Source organism: Oryctolagus cuniculus, chromosome 12, assembly GCF_964237555.1.
Source record: "Oryctolagus cuniculus chromosome 12, mOryCun1.1, whole genome shotgun sequence".
In the NCBI taxonomy this organism is placed as follows: Eukaryota; Metazoa; Chordata; class Mammalia; order Lagomorpha; family Leporidae; genus Oryctolagus; species Oryctolagus cuniculus.
In genome coordinates this window covers 72,010,244-72,034,756 of record NC_091443.1, presented here as the reverse complement: position 1 = coordinate 72,034,756, position 24,513 = coordinate 72,010,244, and the positions used below count along the sequence as shown (strand labels likewise).

The following is a 24,513-nucleotide window of genomic DNA, read 5'->3' as shown; positions in this document are numbered from 1 at the left end:
GGCATATCTCACTGCATTATTGCTATTAGAAAAAAAAATGTTCCTGCTTGCAATTCAAATCAGTCACAATGCTGGATCCTCTGAGTAAGCTTCTAAAGAATCAAGATCAAACAAGTGGTAGCCCAGAGAGCCCTCAGGCCCATATAAGGGAAAAAGGTACTTAACTCCTGAGAAATTCTAAATAAAATGCTTGAGTCTATCGGGCTCATTTGTGTAAAAGTCCTTTATTTTAAAATTAAAGAATGTATTTTCAACTCGAGGAAGATAAAACTGAACATACATGCAATAATCCCATCCTGTATATTTACTTAAATATGACTGAAGTGATTTTGCTTCAGAATTATTAGTTTAAAAGAAGCCAAATGGAAAAACAGTTGGAGAATAGTGAATATTTACATTATATAATAAATGAGTGGTTAACATGGAAAGCGTTCTTATAAAGCAATGAGGCAACTAATGCACACTCCAGAAGAAACTGAGCTGAGTAGATACCCAGCCAAATCAGAAATTCAGATGGCCAATAAAAGGTATGGAATAGATTTTTTAAACTACTTGATAACCAAAGATGCATCCATAACGGCATCTATCAGCTTGGAAAAGATTTTAAACATCAAGAGTTTTAATAAGTGTATGGGGAAATGGATCTTCTTGTGCAACATTGCTGAATTTGGCAAAATCTTTCTAGATGGCAATTTGGCAATGTATTTCAAAAGTTCAAATCAGAATATCCCTAAAACCCATAATTTTATGCCCTGAGATTTATGCAGAGGAAAGAACTGCACAAGTATGAAAATAATTGGGGAAGACTATTCATCAGAGATTTTTATAATAGTGGAAATTTGAAGCAACTTAGATTCTCACCATAGATGTGTAGTTAAAAATTATAGCATATCCTTTTAAAGACATCTCATTAAATATGAAAACAGGTATTATATAAAACCCTGGAAACAACTGAAATGTACAGTAATAGAACCAAATGGATTACAGTGTGCCTATATATTAAAAAATAAGGCAGAGACCAGCACTGTGGTGCAGTGGGTGAAGCTGCCGCCTGCAGTGCCAGCATCCCATGTGGGTGCCCATTCGAGTCCCAGCTGCTCCACTTCTGATCCAGCTCTCTGCTGTGACCTGGGAGGCCCAGGTCCTTGAGCCCCTGAGCCCACATGGGAGACCCGAAGGAAGTTCCAGGTTCCTGGCTTCGGATCGCCCCAACTTCAGCCATTGTGGCCACTTGGGAAGTAAATTTCCAGATGGAAGACTTGTCTCCCTCTCCCTCTCCCTCTCCCTCTCCCTCTTCCTGTCTCTCTCTCCCTCTGTCTCTCTGTAACTTTGCCTTTCAAATAAATAAATAAATCTTTAAAAAAAAAAAAAAAGGGCAGCTGTTAAAGGTAATTCAGTAATGTCCTGACATGGATTGATTCTCAAATTATAGCTTTAAGAGAAAAAGCAGGAGAAAATGTTCGTATAATTTGTATACATTATTTATACATAAAATTGTCCTATGTGTTTCACAAAATGGGGGAACATATGTATCTATTACCTTGGAAAGAGTATTTCTAGTTGATGCTGGGATTGAAAGGAATCTTACCATTTTTTTCTTTTGCTGAACTATAAGACACTAGAGGATAGTGTATAAGTATAAAAATAAAGCTTAATAATGTATCATCACAAAGGAAAGAACCTTGCAGTCAACATCAAGAAACAGTGAGAGTATTGAGAGGAGAGGAAGATGGAGATGGGACGTTACTAATCAACTAGCAGTCCAAGATGAGTAAGCTTCAGAGATCTGCTCTACAACATTGTACCTGCAGTCAACACAAGTGTATTATACACTTCAAAATGTAAGCAGTGGGAAGATTCTGTTTACTAGTTTGCTGGCTCCCTGTTTTTGTTGATCCATGTATTTTGTTCCAGCTCCACATCCTACATTGAGGATATAGAGTGATGTTATGTGCTTTCATTTTTATGATCAAATAAAATCCTACAACAAAAAGCATATTAAAATGGTGGATATCATGGTGTCTTTGCCATGTGAATAAAAGGGAGAAAAAGAAGAGAAGAAAAGAAAAAGAAATGAAACACTGTTAGCACTCTATAAAGTCCCTAGAGGTCCCCAGCTGGTCATTTCCCCTCCCTAATTCCCAAAGGCAGCCACTATACAGAAATCGATTTAAAACTGGCTAAGAATTCCCATCATGAATACTAAATTTTATCATTGCTTTCCCTTATCTGTCAAAATGATGACCTTTCATTCTTTTAATCTGATAAATTACATTAATGAATTTTTAAATGATAAACCAATCTTTAATTCTGAGAACACACACAATTTGCCTATGATGTATTATCCTATTGTATTACTGGATTAAATTTGTGGACATTCTGTTTTGTGTCTTTTTTGCATTTAAAGTCATTAGAGATGGACTTGTAATTTTCTTGTGATGCCTTTATCAAGTCTGGTATCAAGGTTACACTGGCCTCATAAAAAAGTTCAGAAATATTCTTCCTTTGGCTATTCTTTTGAGGAATTTATAGATGATACTTTTATATGACATTTCTATTTTTATGTTAATCCAATCTCCTGCACATAAATTGTAAACTCTTTAAACCTAGGGACTATATCTAGAGTTTTCTGTATCCTGAGCATACTACCCTTTACTTTGGGTGTAGTGGAATTTTAAAAATAATCATTATTCCCTTGACAAAACAATATAAAATGTCACCTATAAAAATGCATATTACTAAGCATATACATGAGATCTTATGATTCACTTTCATCTTTTTAAGAATTTTCTTTTCAGAAGAATCATAAAATGTTGGGCTGTACCACATTTATCGGGTGGTCACTGTGTCTGATACCAGTTACATTAGACCCTAAGGTACCTTATACCATGGGTAACAGCACGAGTTAAGTAGAAAAGTATCTTGTTTTGGCTCAAATACATGTCAATTGGAACTTGGATAACTCCATTCATAGGTTATTTGTCTTTGGTCACATTATATAAATTCTCTGAGCCTCAGTGTTTTCCTCTGCAAAATTGTAAATCTTGCTTTACAAAGTTACCACAAATTAAGAGATGATGTGCATAAAACATCTAGGTGATTAATAGAAATGGTGGGGGGCATCTTTTACTCTCACATAAATTCTAACATAGAAATTTAAGGTCATGTTTTTCAGTAGTAACTTCCAAATCTTGTCTCTCCAAAGCTGCCATGCATACCTTAAACAGTCTCCATTCATTAGCCATTATCTTTCAAGTCACTTTTTTCTCTATGTAATACAGTTTGCCTCCTAACTGTTTCCATGACCACCAATACCTCCAAAAAAAACTTCATACAATTACAGAAACTTCCCTGATTGCTAATTTATTTTCCTCTCTTGCCTGTATTCTTGTTAAATCCTTTCTCTTGCAAATATTCTTGTTAAACTTTTCTAAAATCTATGAGAAAGATCAGAGAACTAGAGGTATTAAATCAATGTCACTGATTTACCCCTGTGAAGTTAAAAGAACTACTCTCATTTTCTTTTTTTTTTTTTTTTTTTTTTTTTTTTTTTTTTTTGACAGGCAGAGTGGACAGTGAGAGAGAGAGATAGAGAGAAAGGTCTTCCTTTTGCCGTTGGTTCACCCTCCAATGGCCGCCGCGGCCGGCGCACCGCGCTGATCCGATGGCAGGAGCCAGGTGCTTCTCCTGGTCTCCCATGGGGTGCAGGGCCCAAGGACTTGGGCCATCCTCCACTGCCTTCCCGGGCCACAGCAGAGAGCTGGCCTGGAAGAGGGGCAACGGGGACAGAATCCGGCGCCCCGACCGGGACTAGAACCCGGTGTGCCGGCGCCGCAAGGCGGAGGATTAGCCTAGTGAGCTGCAGCGCCAGCCTCTCATTTTCATTTTAGAAACAGACACTGGACCGGCCATTGGAGAGTGAACCAACGGCAAAGGAAGAGCTTTCTGTCTCTCTCACTGTCCACTCTGCCTGTCAAAAATAAATAAATAAATAAATAAATAAATAAAATAAAAAAGAAACAGACACTAAAGCACAAAGAAGTCCTCACAAGTCACAGAGCGAATCGGTCACAAAAGGGGAGAAAGTCCAGGTGAGCTTTAGTAGTTCTTCTTCTGGAGTCAGCACAGGGGTAATTCTTAACCAAGGTGGTTCCTATCACTCCTGTGAAATATGAATTAATAGAAGATAAAAAACACCTTGAATTTGGTAGGAAAGTTACTTATCTTTATATTTTCATCTTTGGGGATGTCAGATGCATACAATAAATGTAGTAGTTAAGGGCTAGGCACATAGATGGTGTACTTAACATCATTCCCACTGTTCCAATTAATTATTTAAATACTGGGTGCTACTTAACTGTTTGGAGGCCTCTAAACACAGTGACCTAATAATGATAAGAATCTAACGATCACAGTAAAAGTTCAAAACATGAACAGGAATACATATGAATTTGCAGCAATAGTGATTATATTTGAAACCACTCATAAACAGTGACCCATACTCTTCCAATCTGCTATTCCTTAATTAGTCTTGTTTGCCTCCGTTTATGCTAAAGGTAAACATGTAGTTAGCCTAGGGGCGGAAATGGAAAAAAAAAAAAAAAAAACACAGAGGTGACCTAAACAATCTCTGCAAAGCAAGCCCGCTAATCTGCAATCAAACAGCTTAGTCACAATCCAAGTTACTCATAATCATTAAATAAATGATTCAGTCTCCAATCCTACTCCTAAAAAAGAATGCAGAGATACAAACACCGTCCCACATGACTGAAACATGTGGAGGTTTTTAATTGATAAAACTATGTGAATGGTTTTGTATTTACATTTTTATTAACTTAAAATTTCATATACATGAGTATTTAAACACTGGTCACTCAGAGCTAACACTAAAGTTTCCTTGTTTTTGAACCAGTGAGCACATGGCCTGTGTCCATGTTCAACACTTAATCAAGAGATTCTTTTCAAAGATTGTATTTTGGATTTACCATCTTCTTTGAGGCTGTGCTGCTGCAGTTCATTAGCAGTCAACATCTGGCTAGAATGTTTTAAACTACTATTCTCCTTAACCATTATATGGCTGAGATTTTTGTTATTCTAAGCAAACTGAAACAATGTCCTTGTATGGATTTCTAAACATAATAATTAGTGACAGTGCAAATTGGTTTCTGATTTTTCTTGTAACATGCAGCAAACTGATATTGAAACATTCAAATCATAGCTTAAACCTTTGTATGATTATGAGAGTGTTTGCGATGTGTAATGTAGATGTGGCTTGACTTTGCAGGCACAAAGTCTCATTCTGAAGGCTGAGGAGTATTTCTTTAAATGTAGCTACAGGAGAAGATTAGCACAGCCCCAAACTTTCTCAAGAAAACAGCCTTTATCAACTCAGGGAAGTGAAAGCTTAGAAAATCCCACTTATTCTTCTTAGGTCCCCTGCATAGTGTGGATTTCAAACTTCAAAAACACTCCCTTCTTGTTAAATTAACAACAGGAGTCACTGTGCACTAACTCCCCATGCAGGACCTCTGTCCTCAATGAGTTGTATTGAGAGTTAATTGCAAAACCAGATCTCAAACAGTTGTGTGTATGTGTGTGTGCAAATTGTTGAAATCTTGACTTAGAATAGAGTTGGTCTTCTGTGTACAAAGTTAACTGAAAGTGAATCTTAATGGAGAATGGGGCTGGCAACAGGAGAGGGAGGAGGAGGAATGGTGGGAGTGTGGGTGGGAGGGCTGCTATGGTGGGAAGAATAACTGTACTCCTAAAGTCGTTCTTATGAAATTCGTATTCCTTAAAAAATAAGAAAAACTCCCCTCTAAAGAGCATCAACCCATGTCTATACCATTAATTCACCCACTGAAACTGAATAAGTTATAGCTGTTCAGGGACTTCAGCAACTTGAAAATTTCCCTGTAGTCAAATAAATTTTTTCAAGGACCTTCTTGAAGCTGCATAAGAATCTTGGCTGGCGCCGCAGCTCACTAAGCTAATCCTCCGCTTGCAGCGCTGGCACTCTGGGTTCTGGTCCCGGTTGGGGCGCCAGATTCTGTCCCAGTTGCCCCTCTTCCAGGCCAGCTCTCTGCTGTGGCCCAGGAAGGCAGTGGATGATGGTCCAAGTGCTTGGGCCCTGCACCCACATATGAGATCAGGAGGAAGCACCTGGCTCCTGGCTTCGGATTGGCTCAGTGCGCTGGCCATAGTGGCCATTTGGGGGGTGAACCAATGGAGAAAAGAAGACTTTTCTCTCTGTCTCTCTCTCTCACTGTCTAACTCTGCCTGTCAAAAAAATAATAATAAAAATAATTTAAAAAAAAGAATCTCTAGGCTTCAGCTAACACTTATAAAGTGGCTCAGAGAACGGTTACATGTATGGGTTCACTCTGTCTGAAATGCTCTCGAGCCTCCCAGGACTCTGTGTCATGACACGGCTTTCCCTTCCTTTAACGTTTTCTTACATGAAATCTTCCCTGTTTAACTTCACCAAGGAGCCATTATTCAACCTTATTCTCCATGCATACTTGAAATACTCCACACCTTGCAAGAGATAGATGTTCCGTTTATAAATCCTCTGTTAATATTCCACCATGCACGGTACATTCCAGAAGGGCACTGACGTTTTCCTTTCTTGTTAGAGTCTGCTCCCTTGCCTGGGTGGGGTACAGGAATGATTCTCCCAGCTCAAAGAACTCCACCGACGTAAAGCACGTCTTGCCATCCCAACTCACCACCCTCCAAAGGCTTGCTATCACACTTAGACTACAAGCCAGAGAAAGCTCTACAGGCCCTGGCTGCCTCTCAGCTCACCTCCCACCACCCTACTGCTCACTCAGAGCAGCGAGCAGTCAGCGCTCCAGCTACACGGGTCGAACTCAAGCTTGCTCTCACCTCAGGGCTTATGCACCAGCTGCTCCCTCTGCTTCCTTTCTGTTCGCTCTGTTAAGGACTCTGTCAAATGTCCCCTCCTGGAATTGGATTTCTTCCAGCTCCCTAGCTAACTTAGCAGACTTCCCTTGCCACAGCCCGTTTTGCTTCACAGCCATATATGATTTTTTATATATGCATTTCTCTAGCTTTTCATTATCTATCTCTCACCATCACCACCAGCAGCAGCATGGAAATTCCATGAAAGCAGGGGCTTCCCTGACACTCTGCACAGTGGTATCTCTGGTGACTAGAACAATTCTTCTGACACATACTGTGTGTTCAGTAAATGTCAGGGAGTCACTGCTTCCAGGACTTGGGACAGAAGTTCATACTGTGGCTGGAAACACTGTCCTCTCTGGAAAGCACTCCCAAGCAAATCCAGTGTTAGTCCTGTTAGTCCAGTCCTCCCAGTGAATGAGTAAGATTCTTGAGGCCAACTTTGAGCTTCCCCATCTTCCTCACTGGACTGCAAATCTCAAGGAAACCTTTCATAGCCAATCTGTATTCTGAATTATTCGGAATCACATTAACTGTGTTTCTGACAAAATGCCAAAGTAGAGATATCCGAAGACGTCTCTTCTACTGTATCCCCCAGATCCTCCAAAGTGGGTCTTCTGAACAGCTCTTGCTCAGTCCACACCTCATTAAATTCAAAACTTACACCCCTTCTCTTCCCACTCCAGCAGAGGGATGAATTTGTGGGTAGAAGCCAGCACAACCCACCTTACTACTCGAGGCTAGCTTTTGGAGTTGCAACCTGTTTCCCAACTCAGCCAGCTACCTCCAACCTAAGATCCTTAGGAGGCACTTGATCCTTCCTTCATGGGTTTCAAAGACAGCTCCAAGGACAGATAGAAGCAGAACACATATATGGTAAAGCAACCGAACTCTTAAGCTAACAAGATGCAGGCATATTTTACAGAGTATCTCGGCAACTAAAATTTTCCTAGTGGAACACTTCTTAATTTTTTTTTAATAATCAAACTTCATAGAATATTTGTATCTTCCAATACAACACATTTTGAAAGGTGCTAATATAGGAAATATATATTTACAGTTTAAGACCTCAATCCCACATTGCAAACAAAACAGCATGCAATGCTAACACCAGGTGTCAACAGAGAAGATACACAGGTATTAATAAGTAAGGGACTTGTTTGTGAACAGTCATATTAACTGTTTGATGTCTAAGAAAATTGGTTTAAGGGGCCAGTGTTGTGGCGAAGTGGGTTAAGCCACTGCCTGAGATGCCAGCATCCCAAAGAGCACCAGTTAGAGTCCAGGCTACTCTACTTAGTATCCAGCTCCCTGTTAATGTACTTGGGAAAGCAGCAGATGATGGCCCAAGTGCCTGAGCCCCTGCCACCCATATTAGAGTCCAAGATGGAGCTCCAAACTCCTGGGTTCAACCTGGTCCGACTCTAACCATTGCAGCTATTGGGGAGTGAACCAGCAGATGCAAGATCTCTTTCCCCCACCCCGACCCCTCTCTCTCTGTGTAACTGTCTGGCTTTCAACTAAATAAAACTTTTTAAAAGAAAGAAAATGGGTTTAAGCATTTTTTTTTACCCTACTTCTGTGTAGAGGAAGTTTCTCTGTGTTTTTCTAACATTGTGGGAAGTTAGAAATGTTTGAGTTGAGGAATCATGCATAATACTTTTTCCTGTTTAATAAGAAATTGGGTCTTGCAAAATGATTTTCTGCAGAACATCTGATTTTTAGAACAGCCTATTGCCATTAAATGAAGATGCCTGTTTTTTCTGGATTCTTTCATCTAAAACCCACCATCAAGCCTCCCCTGGCCCTTTCTTACTTAGTCCCATTGCAGCAGCTCATCTGTTCTCCATCTCTAGCCTTGATTCACCGAATCCCTTCCTGCCTGTTCATCTTCCAATACCCCCAGTTATGGTCATTGAGGTCATCCACTGCTCCTTTTAATTTTCATTGTATGACTATTCATCTCTCCTCTCTATCCTTGTCGTTATTTCACTTTCACCAAAGGGATATTTGCACATAATCTAAAAAATCATATGGAGCCAAAAGCCTGAGAACAAGAATCCGTAGCTCTTACCCCCTCATGCCATCCCCATTGTAGTGTGTATACAGGCAGTTTCAGCTTTTTGTTCTCACTTCAAATTATTAAAACATGAATAAAATGGTCTCTCCCAGTTATTCCAATTTTAACTTTATCTAATGCTTTCCTATTAAGGCAAATGAGGATTTTAATTTATTATATCCACCTTTCTGTCCACCCTCATCTTTCTCAATAAATTATGCCAAAATGTTGTTTAAATCTGTACTCAGTATATGAAGTATTCTGACTATTGTTCACTTACGAGCCATTTCCTGAAAAATTATTGATTTCCTTTCTATTATAAATTTTAACAGTTGGCTCATTTTTCTCTCTTAGCTTTATCTGTATATCTGCCCAAGCCTTCCCAAACCCTACAACAACTCTGTAAAATTACTTTCATTCAGGAGCAGGTGTTTAGCCTAGTGGTTAAAATCTTGTGTCCCACATTCGGATCTGACTAAAAGGTCCATGAGAGTCTCATAGGCATGGAAAGCCATGACACGGTGGCAAAAAAACAATCTAAATGAAAGATCCTGGTGAACAACACCCCAGCAGAAGGATCAGGCCATCAAGGAGAGAGGCGCCTTTCTCTGAAGGGAGGAAGGAACCTCCACTGTGATACGGCCTTGACTAAACAAATTCAGAGTTGGTGAACTCAAGGGGCTTCCATAGCCTAGACAGCTCATAGCAAGAGTCTCAGGTGATTGCTGACATCATAAATAAGAGTACCAATTGTTAAATCAACAACAGGAGTCACTGGGTTCATGCTCCCCACGCAGGATCTCTGTCCTTAATGTGTTTAACTATGAAACTCAAAAACAACACTACTAGTCGAACAATACCCTATACCTGGTTCGGTTGTGTGAGTGCAACCTCTTGAAATCCCTGCTTAGTATATACTAAGTTGATCTTCAGCATATGAAGGTAATTAAAAATGAAACGTGGCGGAGCCAAGATGGCGGAATAGTGAGGGCGCGCACCGATAGTCCGGGAAAATTTAGTTTAATAAAAGGGGAGTTACGGTAGCCTCAGAAAAAAGAACCAGGAAAATATTGCAGACAAAACTCTTCTGGATCCAGTGGGCGTGAATCGGAGGACCTACTGGGAGAACAAGGTCGCCCACCGCGCGCGAAAGCCGAGCCGCGGGACTGAGCCGCGGAAGCCGAGCCGCGGGACTGAGCTGCGCAAGCTGCAGGGTCTGCGCGTAAGTGCTCTAAGGGGAGTGCAACAGCGGGGAGACTTGGGACGTCCAGGGCTCCGAGTCCACACATCGGCGCTGGAAGGGGAGCAGACCTGCGTGGAGAGCGTGGGAGCCCACAGTTCGGGACACCAGCGGCAGACTCAACACACCAGCGCTGGAACGCGAGGTGAGCCGAACCTCAATAACCCGAGACACCGGCAGGCAAGCGGAGAGAGGAGACTAGAGGGAACGACCCCCGGGGCGGGGGGGACTTCACCAAGCTAACTGGAAGAGAGAGAGAGGGAAAAAAAAAAAAGGTGACTGGTACGGACACGGGTTTCTCTCTCTCCGCTCACCTCTCAAGGGCGAGCAAGACAAAGAGCAGGCGCCATCTTGGACATACGTCATAAGCAGAGCGACCTCAGGTCTGCACCGGCCCTGAGCCTAGCAGTAAAACCTGACTCTGGGTGGGGCGAATTAACAGGAGATTAGGACCTAGTAAATTTATGGTGCTACTGAACTGAGACTGTGAAAAAAGAGACGGTGGGGGAGAGAACTCACGGAATTCACGTGAGCACTCTCCAGAGACGCTACAATTCCGTAACTTTGGCAACCCAGTGGGAGACTGAAGGAGAATTTGAGCCCACTCTAAGGGCCGAACAGATTCCCTGTGTGGTCCTTGGGAAAGAGCTTCTGATCTCTGGCTCCTGTGGGTATATCATTTGCCTGCTAACTACCTCCAACTTCGTTCAGCTGTGCAGAATAACTTCCCTCTTGAATCAAAAAAAAAGAGAGAGAGAGAGAGAGAGGTTTACCACGCCTAACCTGGGAGTGTCACCTTTGGCACACCAAACAGAGCTCTCAGGCCACACCCATCTCAAGCCCTAAGGCTCCATCAAAAACAGATAGTCCACTTAATCTAGAGTCATAGTATAACAAGAAAAAGCACCACAGTGAAGAAACCAAATATCTCCAATATGACAAATAACAAACGCAAAAACCAAGGTAACAAAAACAAGGAAGTCACCATGAAGCCCTCAAATGAAAAAGACACCCCAATTCAAGATTATGAGGATGATGACATAGAAGAAATGCAAGAAGCAGATCTCAAAAAATTGATAAGAACATTAAGAAGTTCTCAAAAACAAATTCTGGAACTACACAAATCCTTAATGGACAAGATAGAAAATCTCTCTCGTGAAAATGAAATATTAAGGAGGAATCAAAATGAAACGAAACAACTAGTACAACAGGAAACTGGGATAGTGACTGAAGTGAAGAATTCAATAGATCAAATGAAAAACACAATAGAGAGCCTTACAAACAGAATGGGAGAAGCAGAAGAGAGAATATCGGACTTAGAAGACAGAGAACAGGAAAGGATACAGTCAAACCAAAGAAAAGACGAGGAAATTAGAAATCTAAAACATATTGTCGGGAATCTTCAGGATACTATTAAAAAACCCAACATTCGGGTTCTAGGAGTTCCTGAAGGCATGGAGAGGGAGAAAGGATTAGAAGGCCTTTTTAGTGAGATATTAGCAGAAAATTTCCCAGGTTTGGAGAAGGACAGAGAAATCCTAGTACAGGAAGCTCACAGAACCCCTAATAAACACGACCAAAAGAGACCCTCACCACGACACGTTGTAATTAAACTCTCCACAGTGAAACATAAAGAAAAGATCCTAAAATGTGCAAGAGAGAAAAGTCAGATTACTCTCAGAGGATCTCCAATCAGACTCGCAGCTGACTTCTCATCAGAAACTCTACAAGCTAGGAGGGAATGGCGAGATATAGCCCAGGTACTAAGAGAGAACAACTGCCAGCCCAGAATATTATATCCTGCAAAGCTATCATTTGTGAATGAAGGTGAAATAAAGACTTTTCATAACAAACAGAAATTGAAAGAATTTGTTGCCACTCGTCCAGCCCTGCAAAAGATGCTTAAAGATGTGTTACACACAGAAACAAAGAAACACGGTCATCAATATGAAAGAAGGTAAAGGAAGGAAACCAAGGAAGGAAAGCTCACAGCAAAAGATCACAGGGAATTCAAAGCATATATTAGAACTTATCTTTGGCAAATGGCAGGGCAAAGTTACCACTTATCATTAGTCACATTGAACGTGAATGGCCTGAACTGTCCAGTTAAAAGACACCGTTTGGCTGATTGGGTTAAAAAACAAAACCCATCTATTTGCTGCTTACAAGAAACACATCTTTCCAACAAAGATCCATACAGACTGAAAGTGAAAGGCTGGAAAAAGATATACCATGCCAACAGAAATGAAAAAAGAGCAGGCGTAGCCATCTTAATATCAGACACCATAAACTTTACCACAAAAACCGTTAAGAGAGACAAAGAGGGACACTACATAATGATTAAGGGATCAATTCAACAGGAAGATATAACAATTATCAATGTATATGCACCTAACTACAGGGCACCAGTTTATCTAAAAGATTTGTTAACGGACTTAAAGGGAGACTTAGACCCCAATACAATAGTACTGGGGGACTTCAATACTCCACTCTCAGAAATAGACAGATCAATAGGACAGAAGATCAACAAGGATACAGTAGATTTAAACGACACTATAGCCCAAATGGATCTAACAGATATATACAGAACTTTCAATCCTACAGCTAAAGATTATACATTCTTCTCAGCAGTACATGGAACCTTCTCTAGGATTGACCACATACTAGGCCATAAAGCAAGTCTCAGCAAATTCAAAAGAATTAGAATCATACCATGCAGCTTCTCAGACCATAAAGGAATGAAGTTGGAAATGAACAACTCAGGAATCCCTAGAGCATACGCAAACACATGGAGATTGAACAACATGCTCCTGAATGAACAATGGGTCATAGAAGAAATCAAAAGAGAAATCAAAAACTTTCTGGAAGTAAATGAGGATAACAGCACAACATACCAAAACTTATGGGACGCAGCAAAAGCAGTGTTAAGAGGAAAGTTTATATCAATAGGTGCCTACATCAAGAAATTGGAAAGGCACCAAATAGATGAGCTTTCTATTCACCTCAAGGATCTAGAAAACCTACAGCAAACCAGACCCAAATCTAGTAGGAGAAGAGAAATAATTAAAATCAGAGAAGAAATCAACAGGATTGAATCAAGAAAAACATTACAAAAAATCAGCCAAACGAGGAGCTGGTTTTTTGAAAAAATAAACAAAATTGACACCCCATTGGCCCAACTAACTAAAAAAAGAAGAGAAAAGACCCAAATCAATAAAATCAGAGATGAAAAAGGAAACGTAACAACAGACACCACAGAAATAAGAAGAATCATCAGAAATTACTACAAGGACTTGTATGCCAGCAAACAGGGAAACCTATCAGAAATGGATAGATTCCTGGACACATGCAACCTACCTAAATTGAACCAGGAAGACATCGAAAACCTAAACAGACCCATAACTGAGACAGAAATTGAAACAGTAATAAAGGCCCTCCCAACAAAGAAAATCCCAGGACCAGATGGATTCACTGCTGAATTCTACCAGACATTTAAAGAAGAACTAACTCCAATTCTTCTCAAACTATTCAGAACAATTGAAGAAGAGGGAATCCTCCCAAATTCTTTCTATGAAGCCAGCATCACCTTAATTCCTAAGCCGGGAAAAGATGCAGCACTGAAAGAGAATTACAGACCAATATCCCTGATGAACATAGATGCAAAAATCCTCAATAAAATTCTCGCCAATAGAATGCAACAACACATCAGAAAGATCATCCACCCAGACCAAGTGGGATTTATCCCTGGTATGCAGGGATGGTTTAATGTGCGCAAGACAATCAATGTGATACACCACATTAACAGACTGCAGAAGAAAAACCATATGATTCTCTCAATAGATGCCGAGAAAGCATTTGATAAAATACAACACCCGTTCATGATGAAAACTCTAAGCAAACTGGGTTTGGAAGGAACATTCCTCAATACAATCAAAGCAATCTATGAAAAACCCACAGCCAACATCCTATTGAATGGGGAAAAGTTGGAAGCATTTCCACTGAGATCTGGGACCAGACAGGGATGTCCACTCTCACCACTGCTATTCAATATAGTTCTGGAGGTTCTAGCCAGAGCTATTAGGCAAGAAAAAGAAATTAAAGGGATACAAATTGGGAAGGAAGAACTCAAACTATCCCTCTTTGCAGATGACATGATTCTTTATTTAGGGGACCCAAAGAACTCTACCAAGAGACTATTGGAACTCATAGAAGAGTTTGGCAAAGTAGCAGGGTATAAAATCAATGCACAAAAATCAACAGCCTTTGTATACACAGACAATGCCATGGCTGAGGAAGAACTTCTAAGATCAATCCCATTCACAATAGCTACAAAAACAATCAAATACCTTGCAATAAACTTAACCAAGGACGTTAAAGATCTCTACGATGAAAATTACAAAACCTTAAAGAAAGAAATAGAAGAGGATACCAAGAAATGGAAAAATCTTCCATGCTCATGGATTGGAAGAATCAATATCATCAAAATGTCCATTCTCCCAAAAGCAATTTATAGATTCAATGCAATACCAATCAAGATACCGAAGACCTTCTTCTCAGATCTGGAAAAATTGGTGCTGAAATTTATATGGAGGAACAAGAGACCTCGAATAGCTAAAGCAATCTTGTACAACAAAAACAAAGCCGGAGGCATCACAATACCAGATTTCAGGACATACTACAGGGCAGTTGTAATCAAAACAGCATGGTACTGGTACAGAAACAGATGGGTAGACCAATGGAACAGAATAGAAACACCAGAAATCAACGCAAACATCTACAGCCAACTCATATTTGATCAAGGATCTAAAACTAATTCCTGGAGCAAGGACAGTCTATTCAATAAATGGTGCTGGGAAAATTGGATTTCCACGTGCAGAATCATGAAGCAAGACCCCTACCTTACACCTTACACAAAAATCCACTCAACATGGATTAAAGACCTAAATCTACGACCTGACACCATCAAGTTACTAGAGAACATTGGAGAAACCCTTCAAGATATTGGCACAGGCAAAGAGTTTCTGGAAAAGACCCGGGAGGCACAGGCAGTCAAAGCCAAAATTAACTATTGGGATTGCATCAAATTGAGAAGTTTCTGTACTGCAAAAGAAACAGTCAGGAGAGTGAAGAGACAACCGTCAGAATGGGAAAAAATATTTGCAAACTATGCAACAGATAAAGGGTTAATAACCAGAATCTACAAAGAGATCAAGAAACTCCACAAAAACAAAACCAACAACCCAATTAAGAGATGGGCCAAGGACCTCAATAGACATTTTTCAAAAGAGGAAATCCAAATGGCCAACAGGCACATGAAAAAATGTTCAAGGTCATTAGCAATCAGAGAAATGCAAATCAAAACCACAATGAGGTTCCACCTCACCCCGGTTAGAATGGCTCACATTCAGAAATCTACCAACAACAGATGCTGGCGAGGATGTGGGGAAAAAGGGACACTAACCCACTGTTGGTGGGAATGCAAACTGGTCAAGCCACTATGAAAGTCAGTCTGGAGATTCCTCAGAAACCTGAAGATAACCCTACCGTTCGACCCAGCCATCCCACTCCTTGGAATTTACCCAAAGGAATTTAAATTGGCAAACAAAAAAGCGGTCTGCAGCCTAATGTTTATTGCAGCTCAATTCACAATAGCTAAGACCTGGAACCAACCTAAATGCCCATCAACGGTAGACTGGATAAAGAAATTATGGGATATGCACTCTTTAGAATACTATACCGCAGTAAGAAACAACTAAATCCAGTCATTTGCAACAAAATGGAGGAATCTGGAACACATCATGCTAAGTGAAATAAGCCAGTCCCAAAGGGACAAATACCATATGTTCTCCCTGATCGGTGACAACTGACTGAACACCAAAAAGGAAACCTGTTGAAGTGGAATGGACACTATGGGAAACGGTGACTTGATCAGCATAGCCCTGACTGTTAATGAACAACTTAATACATTATCCCTCTTAGTAGTTTTTTTGTCTGTTCTACTTAATATGACTGGTTTAATTCTGTAATTAATACACAGTTATTCTTAAGTGTTGAAATTTAACTGAAATGTGATCCCTGTTAAACATAAGAGTAGGAATAAGAGAGGGAAGAGATATATAATTTGGGACATGCTCAAGCTGACTTGCCCCAAATGGTAGAGTTAGAAACATACCAGGGGACTCCAATTTAATCCCATCAAGGTGGCATGTACCAATGCCATCTCACTAGTCCAAGTGATCAATTTCAGTTCGCAATTGATCATAATGAAAGGACTAAGAGTCAAAGGGAGCACATAAGCAAGTCTAGTACCTGCTAACACTAACCGATAGAATAAATACAGGGGAGAGTGATCCAACATGGGAAGTGAGATACTCAGCAGACTCATAGAATGGCAGATGCCCTAACTAGCACTCTGGCCTCAGAATCAGCCCTAAAGGCATTCAGATCTGGCTGAAAAGCCCATGAGAGTATTTCAGGCATGGAAAGCCAAGACACTCTGGCAAAAGATCTCTGTGAGTGAGATCTCAGTGGAAAGAACAGGTCTTCAAAGAAGGAGGTACCTTTCTCTGAAGGGAGGAGAGAACCTCCACTTTGACTATGACCTTGTCTAAACAAGGTAAGAGTCGGAGAACTCAGAGGGCTTCCATAGCCTTGGAAACTCATGACTGGAGCATAGGGAGATTACTGATGCCATAGACAGGAGTGTCAATTGGTAAAGTCAACAACAGGAGTCACTGTGCACTTACTCCTCATGTAGGATCTCTGTCCTTAATGTGCTGTGCATTGAGATTTAATGCTATAACGAGTACTCAAATAATATATTTCACTTTGTGTTTCTATGGGGGTGCAAACTGTTGAAATCCTTACTTAATGCATACTAAACTGATCCTCTGTAAAAAAAAAAAAAAAAAGAAATTATCAATTCCCAACTTGACTCTCACTGGGATTAAACATGACAATAGGTCTGATCTGATTTCATCATCATTAAAAAAAAATCATCTATTATTTTTCACTTTATGTTTCTGTGTGGGAGCAAACTGTTGAAATCCTTACTTAATGTATACTAAGCTGATCTTTTGTATATTAAGATAATCGAAAATGAATCTTGATGTGAATGGAAGGGGAGAGGGAGTGGGAAAGGGGAGGGTTGTGGGTGGGAGGGACGGTATGGGGGGGAAGCCATAGTAATCCATTATTCGTACTTTGGAAACGTATATTCATTAAATAAAAGTTAAAAAAAAAAAATGAAACGTGATGAAAGGCGGGATGGGAGAGGGAGTGGGTGAGGGGAGGGCCACGGGAGGGAGGGAGGTTGTGGGGGGGAGCCACAACAATACAAAAGTTGCATTTTATATTCTACTTAAAACTATTGGTTGAACTCTGTAATTAATACACAATTACTCTTAGGTGTTTAATTAATGCTATAACTAGTACTCAAATAGTATTTTACACTTTGTGTTTCTGTGTGGGAGCAAAATGTGGAAATCTTTACTTAATATACGCTAAATTGATCTTCTGTATATAAAGATAATTGAAAATTAATCTTGATGCGAAGGGGAAGGGGAGAGAGAGTGGGAGAGGGGAGCGTTGTGGGTGGGAGGGAAGTTACGGGGGGGAGGAAGCTATTGTAATCCATAAGCTGTACTTTGTAAATTTATGCTCTTTAAATAAAAAAAATTAAAATAAAATAAAATAAAATAAACCTTGTGTCCCATATTGCAGTGTTTACGTTCAATTCCTGGTTCTGGCCCTGGCTCTTGACTTCAGCTTCCTGCTAATTCACATTCCTGGGAGGCAGCATAGATGGCTCAAGTAGCTGGGTCCCTGCCACCCTCATGGGAGACCTAGATTGCATTCCCAGCTCCAGCCATTGAAGTCCTTTGGGAAGTGAAGCCACAGCTAGGCCTCTGTCTCTTTATCTCCCTAATTAAAAAAAAAAAATCTGGATTCATTTTGCCATGTGATTGAACATGTAAGATTTATCAGATTTACTTCTTTTCTGTTAGGATTTATGAGCTCCATTTTCTCCTTCCTCTTCTCATTCTAATCTTTACTGTGTTCTAAGCTACCAGATATTATGATGTTATATTGCAATTTCCCTTATTCAGTGTTCTATAAATACCCAACTCCTTTTTCCAGTGTTGGATTTTCCATTTCCTAATACCCTTGTCAGCTTCTTTTTTGGATTACTCTCTAGTTTTTCTGAATTACTTCCTCTCAACTTTTAGACTTTGCATGTTGAAAATGTTTTATTCAATATTCACATTTAATTAATTCATTTAAACAGAGCATCTAAGCTAAAACTCATTCATATTTTAAAGACATTATACTGCTACCTTCTATCTTCCAATACCATTTCTGAGAAATTAATTTTTATTCCTGACTTTCTGATCTATCTCTCCCTTCTCTCTTGCTCTCTCCATCAGCTTTTAGTTTCTTTTCTATTAACACTTGAGTTTCAAAAATCTCAGATGATTGGGCCAGCGCTGTGGTATAGCAGGTAGAGCCGCCAACTGCAGTGCCATCATCCCACATGGGTGCCAGTTCAAGTCCTAGATGCTCCACATCTGATTCAGCTCTCTGCTATGGTCTGGGAAAGCGGTAGAAGATGCCAAAGTCCTTGAGCCTCTGCACCTGTGTAGGAGACCCAGAAGAAGCTCCCAGCTCCTGGCTTCAGATTGGCCCAGCTCAGCCATTGCGGATATTTGAGGAGTGAACCAGCAGATGGAAGACTGACTCTCTCTCTCTCTCTCTGCTTCTCTATAACTCTGCCTTCCAAATAAATAAATAAATCTTTAAAAAAAAGAAAATTCCCAGATGATATGCTCTGTTTTGGCCTTTTTCATTAATATGCATATACCCAAGGAGCCATTTTGATCAGAATTTACATTTTCACTTTGGAGAAATATTGTTTAAAAATAATTTTCTAATGACTTTTTTCTGTTTTTCCTTACTAGCTGTAATTTGGATATCTGGAAATGATCATAAATTTTCTTATTTTCTCTTTCTCATTACCCACCTCTTTTTTTTTTCAGAGAATCTTCTAATCCTTTCACTGAACTTGTTTTAGTGATCCTATTTTTAATATCCCAAAGCTCTATCCTCTTGTCTGTTCCTGTTTTTAAAAATTGTTATTTTTCAAGGATTTAACTTTTATCTTGAGATTTATGTATTTATTTTAAAGGCAGAGTTACAGAGAGAAAAGAAACAGAGAGAGATCTTCCATTCACTGGTTCACTATCCAACAGCCAGGTCTGGACCAGGATGAAGCGAGGAGCCTGAACTCCATCTAAGTCTCCCATGTGGGTGCATGGACCCAAGCACTTGGGCCATCTGCTGCTGCTTTTCCCAGGTGCGTTAGTAGGGAGCTGGATTGCAAGTGGAGCAGCCAGGTCTTGAACTGGCATCCATATGGGATGCTGACATTGACCAGTGGCACCACAACTCCATCCCCATCATTTTTTCATCTCTAAGGACAGCAAGCATGTCTTCTTTGATGCAGTCTTCTGTTCACAGCATTGTGTCTGTCTCCTCTGAGTTCCTGTTTTCTCTTTGGGTTTTTATTTGCTTCATTTGGGAGGCCTTTCCTCCAAAATCTGATTAATCTTGATGCCCTATCATATTTAAGAATGAATCATTTGGAAGATGATTAGGATTTATGCATATGGGCTTCCAATGGGATTACAGATTAGCTGGGGAATTTCTGAGGAAAGGGGTTCCCCAAATATCAGTGTCTGTAGGTCTTTTCTCTAGGATGGCTGCATTTCCTCTAAGAAGGATCCACCAATTATCCTAATGGATTATTATTAAGGTGGTGAGGCTGCCAGTAGGAGGGAACTGGAAATTTCACTGTTCAAATACAGACTGTCCTTTAATTCCCCAGTTCTCAAATGTGTTTTTTGTCCTGCCTTTCTCAGTGCTCAGTGTCCCCAAGTCTAGATGATCTCTGGTTGTTTATCCAAAGACTCCTGCAAAGGTGGATGGAAATGGTCTCAGTTGAGAGCGGGCTTTGAGGGTCTGACTGACTCTAATAAAGACTTTCAGATGGGCTCCCAGCTATCACATCGTGCTGATTTCTCCCTAAGCCTTTCCACAGGGCTGCGGGGTGAGTCAGACTGCTTTCCATCTTTCTCTGTGTCCACAGGCACTTGGCCCTGACCTTTCTCCACTCTGCTATGTCATGCACCAGTTTTCCACCCACTTTCCATCTTTATATTTTGTGGCTTAGGGTTATTTATGTCTCTTTGGTTATCAAAGCTGGGGCTTGTGTTTCCTTGTCTTATTTTCCCTGTTGTTTGGGAGTGGCTTTTGATAAAAGACTAAAGAACCAAGAAATAAAGAGTAAATATGTGTTTATTCTGACATCTTAAATCCAAAAAAGTCTTTTACCACACCATACTCTCTCCTATCAGTACCATTCTGATTCATGATTTCTGGTTTCTACACTCTCTGGCTGACTAGCCAAATTGTTTTACTGGTTTCAAACCTGCAACATTTAAAGAATTAACAAGTTCTACATCTTCCTACCATGCCCCATTTGCAGCAGTTGTGTGCAGTGGCGTGGGGTACAGTGTCCATATCAAATAGGCTGGTTATTCCCTGTTTGTCCCTGTGCTCCTTGTTCTCACACTTTCTCGACACCAGAAGACTGACATCAATGAACCAACCCCCTCCTCCACTCCTGCTCCTTGCTACTCTCACCCATACCATTCTTTCCCTGCTTCACTGTATTTCTCTACAGCCATAGCTCCTTTGGCTTCCTAAGGAAACCCTTCCTAGTTGTTTTGTTTGACCTTGCTCACACCTCTGTAAGTAGTTGCTTTATTAAGTTCTGTATCCCACATGTCATTTGTTTACTACTGAGACACTGATACACCCATAAAAAGAAAAGTTTTAACTACTTTATCTTGAAATTTTATGATTTTCAAAAATCATAAATATGATCATACTTAAAGACTCAGAAAATTGGGGACTTCTCCTCAAAGATTCTGACTTGAGAAAAAAGAGGAAGGAAGGAAGGAAGGAAGGAAGGAAGGAAGGAAGGAAGGAAGGGCTTTCCAAATAATTATGTTCATCCCCTAGAAAATACGAATTTTTATTACAACTTAGATTAGCGGGGAAAGCCAGAAGATACACATTGCTCCCTTTATGCTGTAGACTTTGGAGTCAGTTCTGACAAAAATATTCTTTGCTATTTTTTTGACCTTGAAAACAGAAATAGCACAACTAATTCTAAAGCTTCAAATGTTTCATTTTCTGTGTCTTTTATTCTTTCCCCTTAATAGTCACATTATCAAAGGGCCAGAAAAACACACAAAAAAAACTTTTACCAAACCTCCCTAAAAAGAAATGAATTCCTTGACTTCACACCTCCCTTCAGACACCAGAGGATCTTGTTGTCCAGGCACTGCCAGACATTTTGTATCGACACACCTTTCTCAGTTTCTCCTCCCTCATAAACCTTTCAACCCATTCCCGACCCCACTTCCTTTCTAAACTGTCCTTCCCAAAGTTTTGTTCAGTTTCTTTGTTGCTCTTTTCCCTGGAAGCTTCTCAAGCCTCACCCTCTTGGAAGCATCTGACAACACTGCCACTCTCTTCATGAAACATCGTCTTCCTTTATTGTTATTTCACTGTCTGGTTTTCCTCCTACTGATTGGGATACTCAGTCTTGTCGGTGGACATCTCCCCTTGCCATTCCTCAGTGTTCATGCTTATGGGGCTCTGTCCTCATCTTCTTTATATGTCCTCTAAATTCCACTACTGGGTGTTCTCATCCACTCCTGTAGATTCAAAAGCCAATGACAACACTAACGATTCTCCAATTGACCGTCTCAAAGCCAGATCTCCCTCTTGAATTTCAGAGATTTTTTGGTAACAACTCAATAACTTATCATAATGCAGAGACCCTCACACTCAGCATGTCAGATCAATTTTCCATCAACTCTATTTTCCATCTATGTTCCAATGAATAAAGCCAGAGACATGGGTAGAATCCTTGACTCCTGCTGTCCCCCATCCCTACACCCAATCAATGGCCAAGCCCTAATGATTCTGAGATGTGCCTTGAATCTTTCATCCAATCCATTCTCAGTGTCACTTCCCTATACCAAATCACCCCTGACAACAACATTATTACACTCAAATCTAAACTTAACCTTGTCACAATTCAGACATGATCATGTTACCCTCTTCTTATAACCCTGCAATGGTTTTCCATAGAAATCAAGATAAAGTGCAAATTGTTCAACATTTTTTACAAGGCCCAGCATCTGATCTCCTACCCTGCTACCCAAGTTACTACATGTTCCACACTTACTGAACCCCTTTTAGTTCCTTCAACAAGCCTGATCACTTTTATTTATTTATTTTTTTGACAGGCAGAGTTAGACAGTGAGAGAGAGAGACAGAGAGAAAGGTCTTCCTTTTCCGTTGGTTCACTCCCCAAATGGCCACTACAGCAGGCGCGCTACGCCGATCCGAAGCCAGGAGCCAGGTGCTTCTTCCTGGTCTCCCATGCGGGTGCAGGGCCCAAGCACCTGGGCCATCCTCCACTGCACTCCCTGGCCACAGCAGAGAGCTGGCCTGGAAGAGGGGCAAGCGGGACAGAATCCGGCGCCCTGACCGGGACTAGAACCCGGTGTGCCGGCGCCGCTAGGCGGAGGATTAGCCTAGTGAGCCGCGGTGCCGGCCGCCTGATCACTCTTATACCAGATTGTTTCCACATGATGTTCCTCCCACCTGATATTTCCTTATCTCATGTTATTAGCACTATAATCCCATCAACATTTTTTATTTTTCTTTATTTTATTCTATTTATTTGATAGGCAGAAACAGACAGCTCCTATCTACTGGTTCATTCTCCAAATGCCCACAAGAGTCAGGGCTGGTCCAAGCCAGAGCTGGGAGCTGGAACTCAATCCAGTTCTCTCATGTGGGTAGCAGGAACCCAACTACCCAGGCACTCTGATATGTGTTGTAGGCATCCCAAACAGCATCTCAACAACTATACCAAAAGCTCACTCCTCCATTAGTTTTGTCTTGTATTTGATTTCCTTTCTCTCTTCCTTTGTTTCTTTCCTCTTTTCTTTCTTCCTTCCTTCCTGCTTTCTTTTTCTTTCATTTTCTTTCTTTTCTCTTTTTCTTTATTTCTCTCTTTCATACATAGAGAGTGAGACAAAGATAGAGATCTATCTGCTAATTTATCCCCCAATTGCCTTCAACAGCCAAGACAGGATCAAGCCAAAGCCAAGAACCTGGAATTCATCCAGGTCTCCCCTCATGGGTGGCAGGGACCCATTTACTTGAGCCACAATTACTGCCTCCCAGGCTGAATATCAGCAGGAAGCTGGATGAGTAGAAGGCTAGGACTCAAACCCAGGCACTGCAATATGCAATGCAGGCATCCCAAATGGTCTCTTAACCACTGTGCCAAATGCCATCCCCCATTAGTACTTCTTGACTAATATCTACAATTCCTTGACTCCTTTATGTCTCAGGTGAGATGTCCTATGCTCTCTAAATCTGTGTTAAATCTGTTCCCATACCACACTACTTACCCAACTGCCACATTATAACTGCCTATATATTTGTCTCTATTCCCCTTTAAGACCATAAGTACAGTAAAGTTTAAGATGGTATGTATTATATCTCAATACTTTAACATCACTCAGCACAAAGCAGCCATTAAATAAATATTGGATGAATGATGAAAAAACAAATGAACAAACTACCAGACTGAAAGTTGAACCTATTTCCCCCTTGCTTTCTCTCTTCTCTAAAATCAAATAATAAGTAATTATCCTTAGTTACTTATCATCTGCCCCAAATAAGTCATTGCTTACAAAGGACTAATTATGTATACTTACACATGACACTAAGGCAAAGAATTCATTCTATCTTTGCCTTTGCCTTCTCTTTCATTGTTTTCCTTTTCCCCACATATAAAATGTTCAAACTAAAAATTTAAACACACTTAAAAGAGACTAAGTATGTGACTGACCTTCTCTTCTGCTGCCTGCTGCCTAGTTTGTTCCCAAACTACCTGTAAACTTTGCAGTGTCTTACAGGGGCAGAGAAGAACCTATGATAACATTTTATTTGAACCAGAATGCCAAAACATTAATTAAAGCTGAGCACATGCACTCCGAACTGCAAGTCAGAGATTTATGTGAACTTGTAAAGTTGAGGCTTTCTGGCCTCTTGCAGGATTTACATTTCCTTTAAATAAGCATTTCCTCTTTTAAATGCCATTTTTTTTTTTTTTAGTTTATGTTAGTGACTAACCTGC

At 40.4% G+C, this 24,513-nt stretch overlaps 1 protein-coding gene across 7 annotated transcripts in view; it reads right to left on the bottom strand.

The window, feature by feature from the left end:
* GALK2 (galactokinase 2) overlaps nt 1–24,513 on the bottom strand; it is a 157,500-nt gene that overhangs the window by 91,635 nt on the left and 41,352 nt on the right. The gene's annotated exons all lie outside the window — the stretch shown is intronic.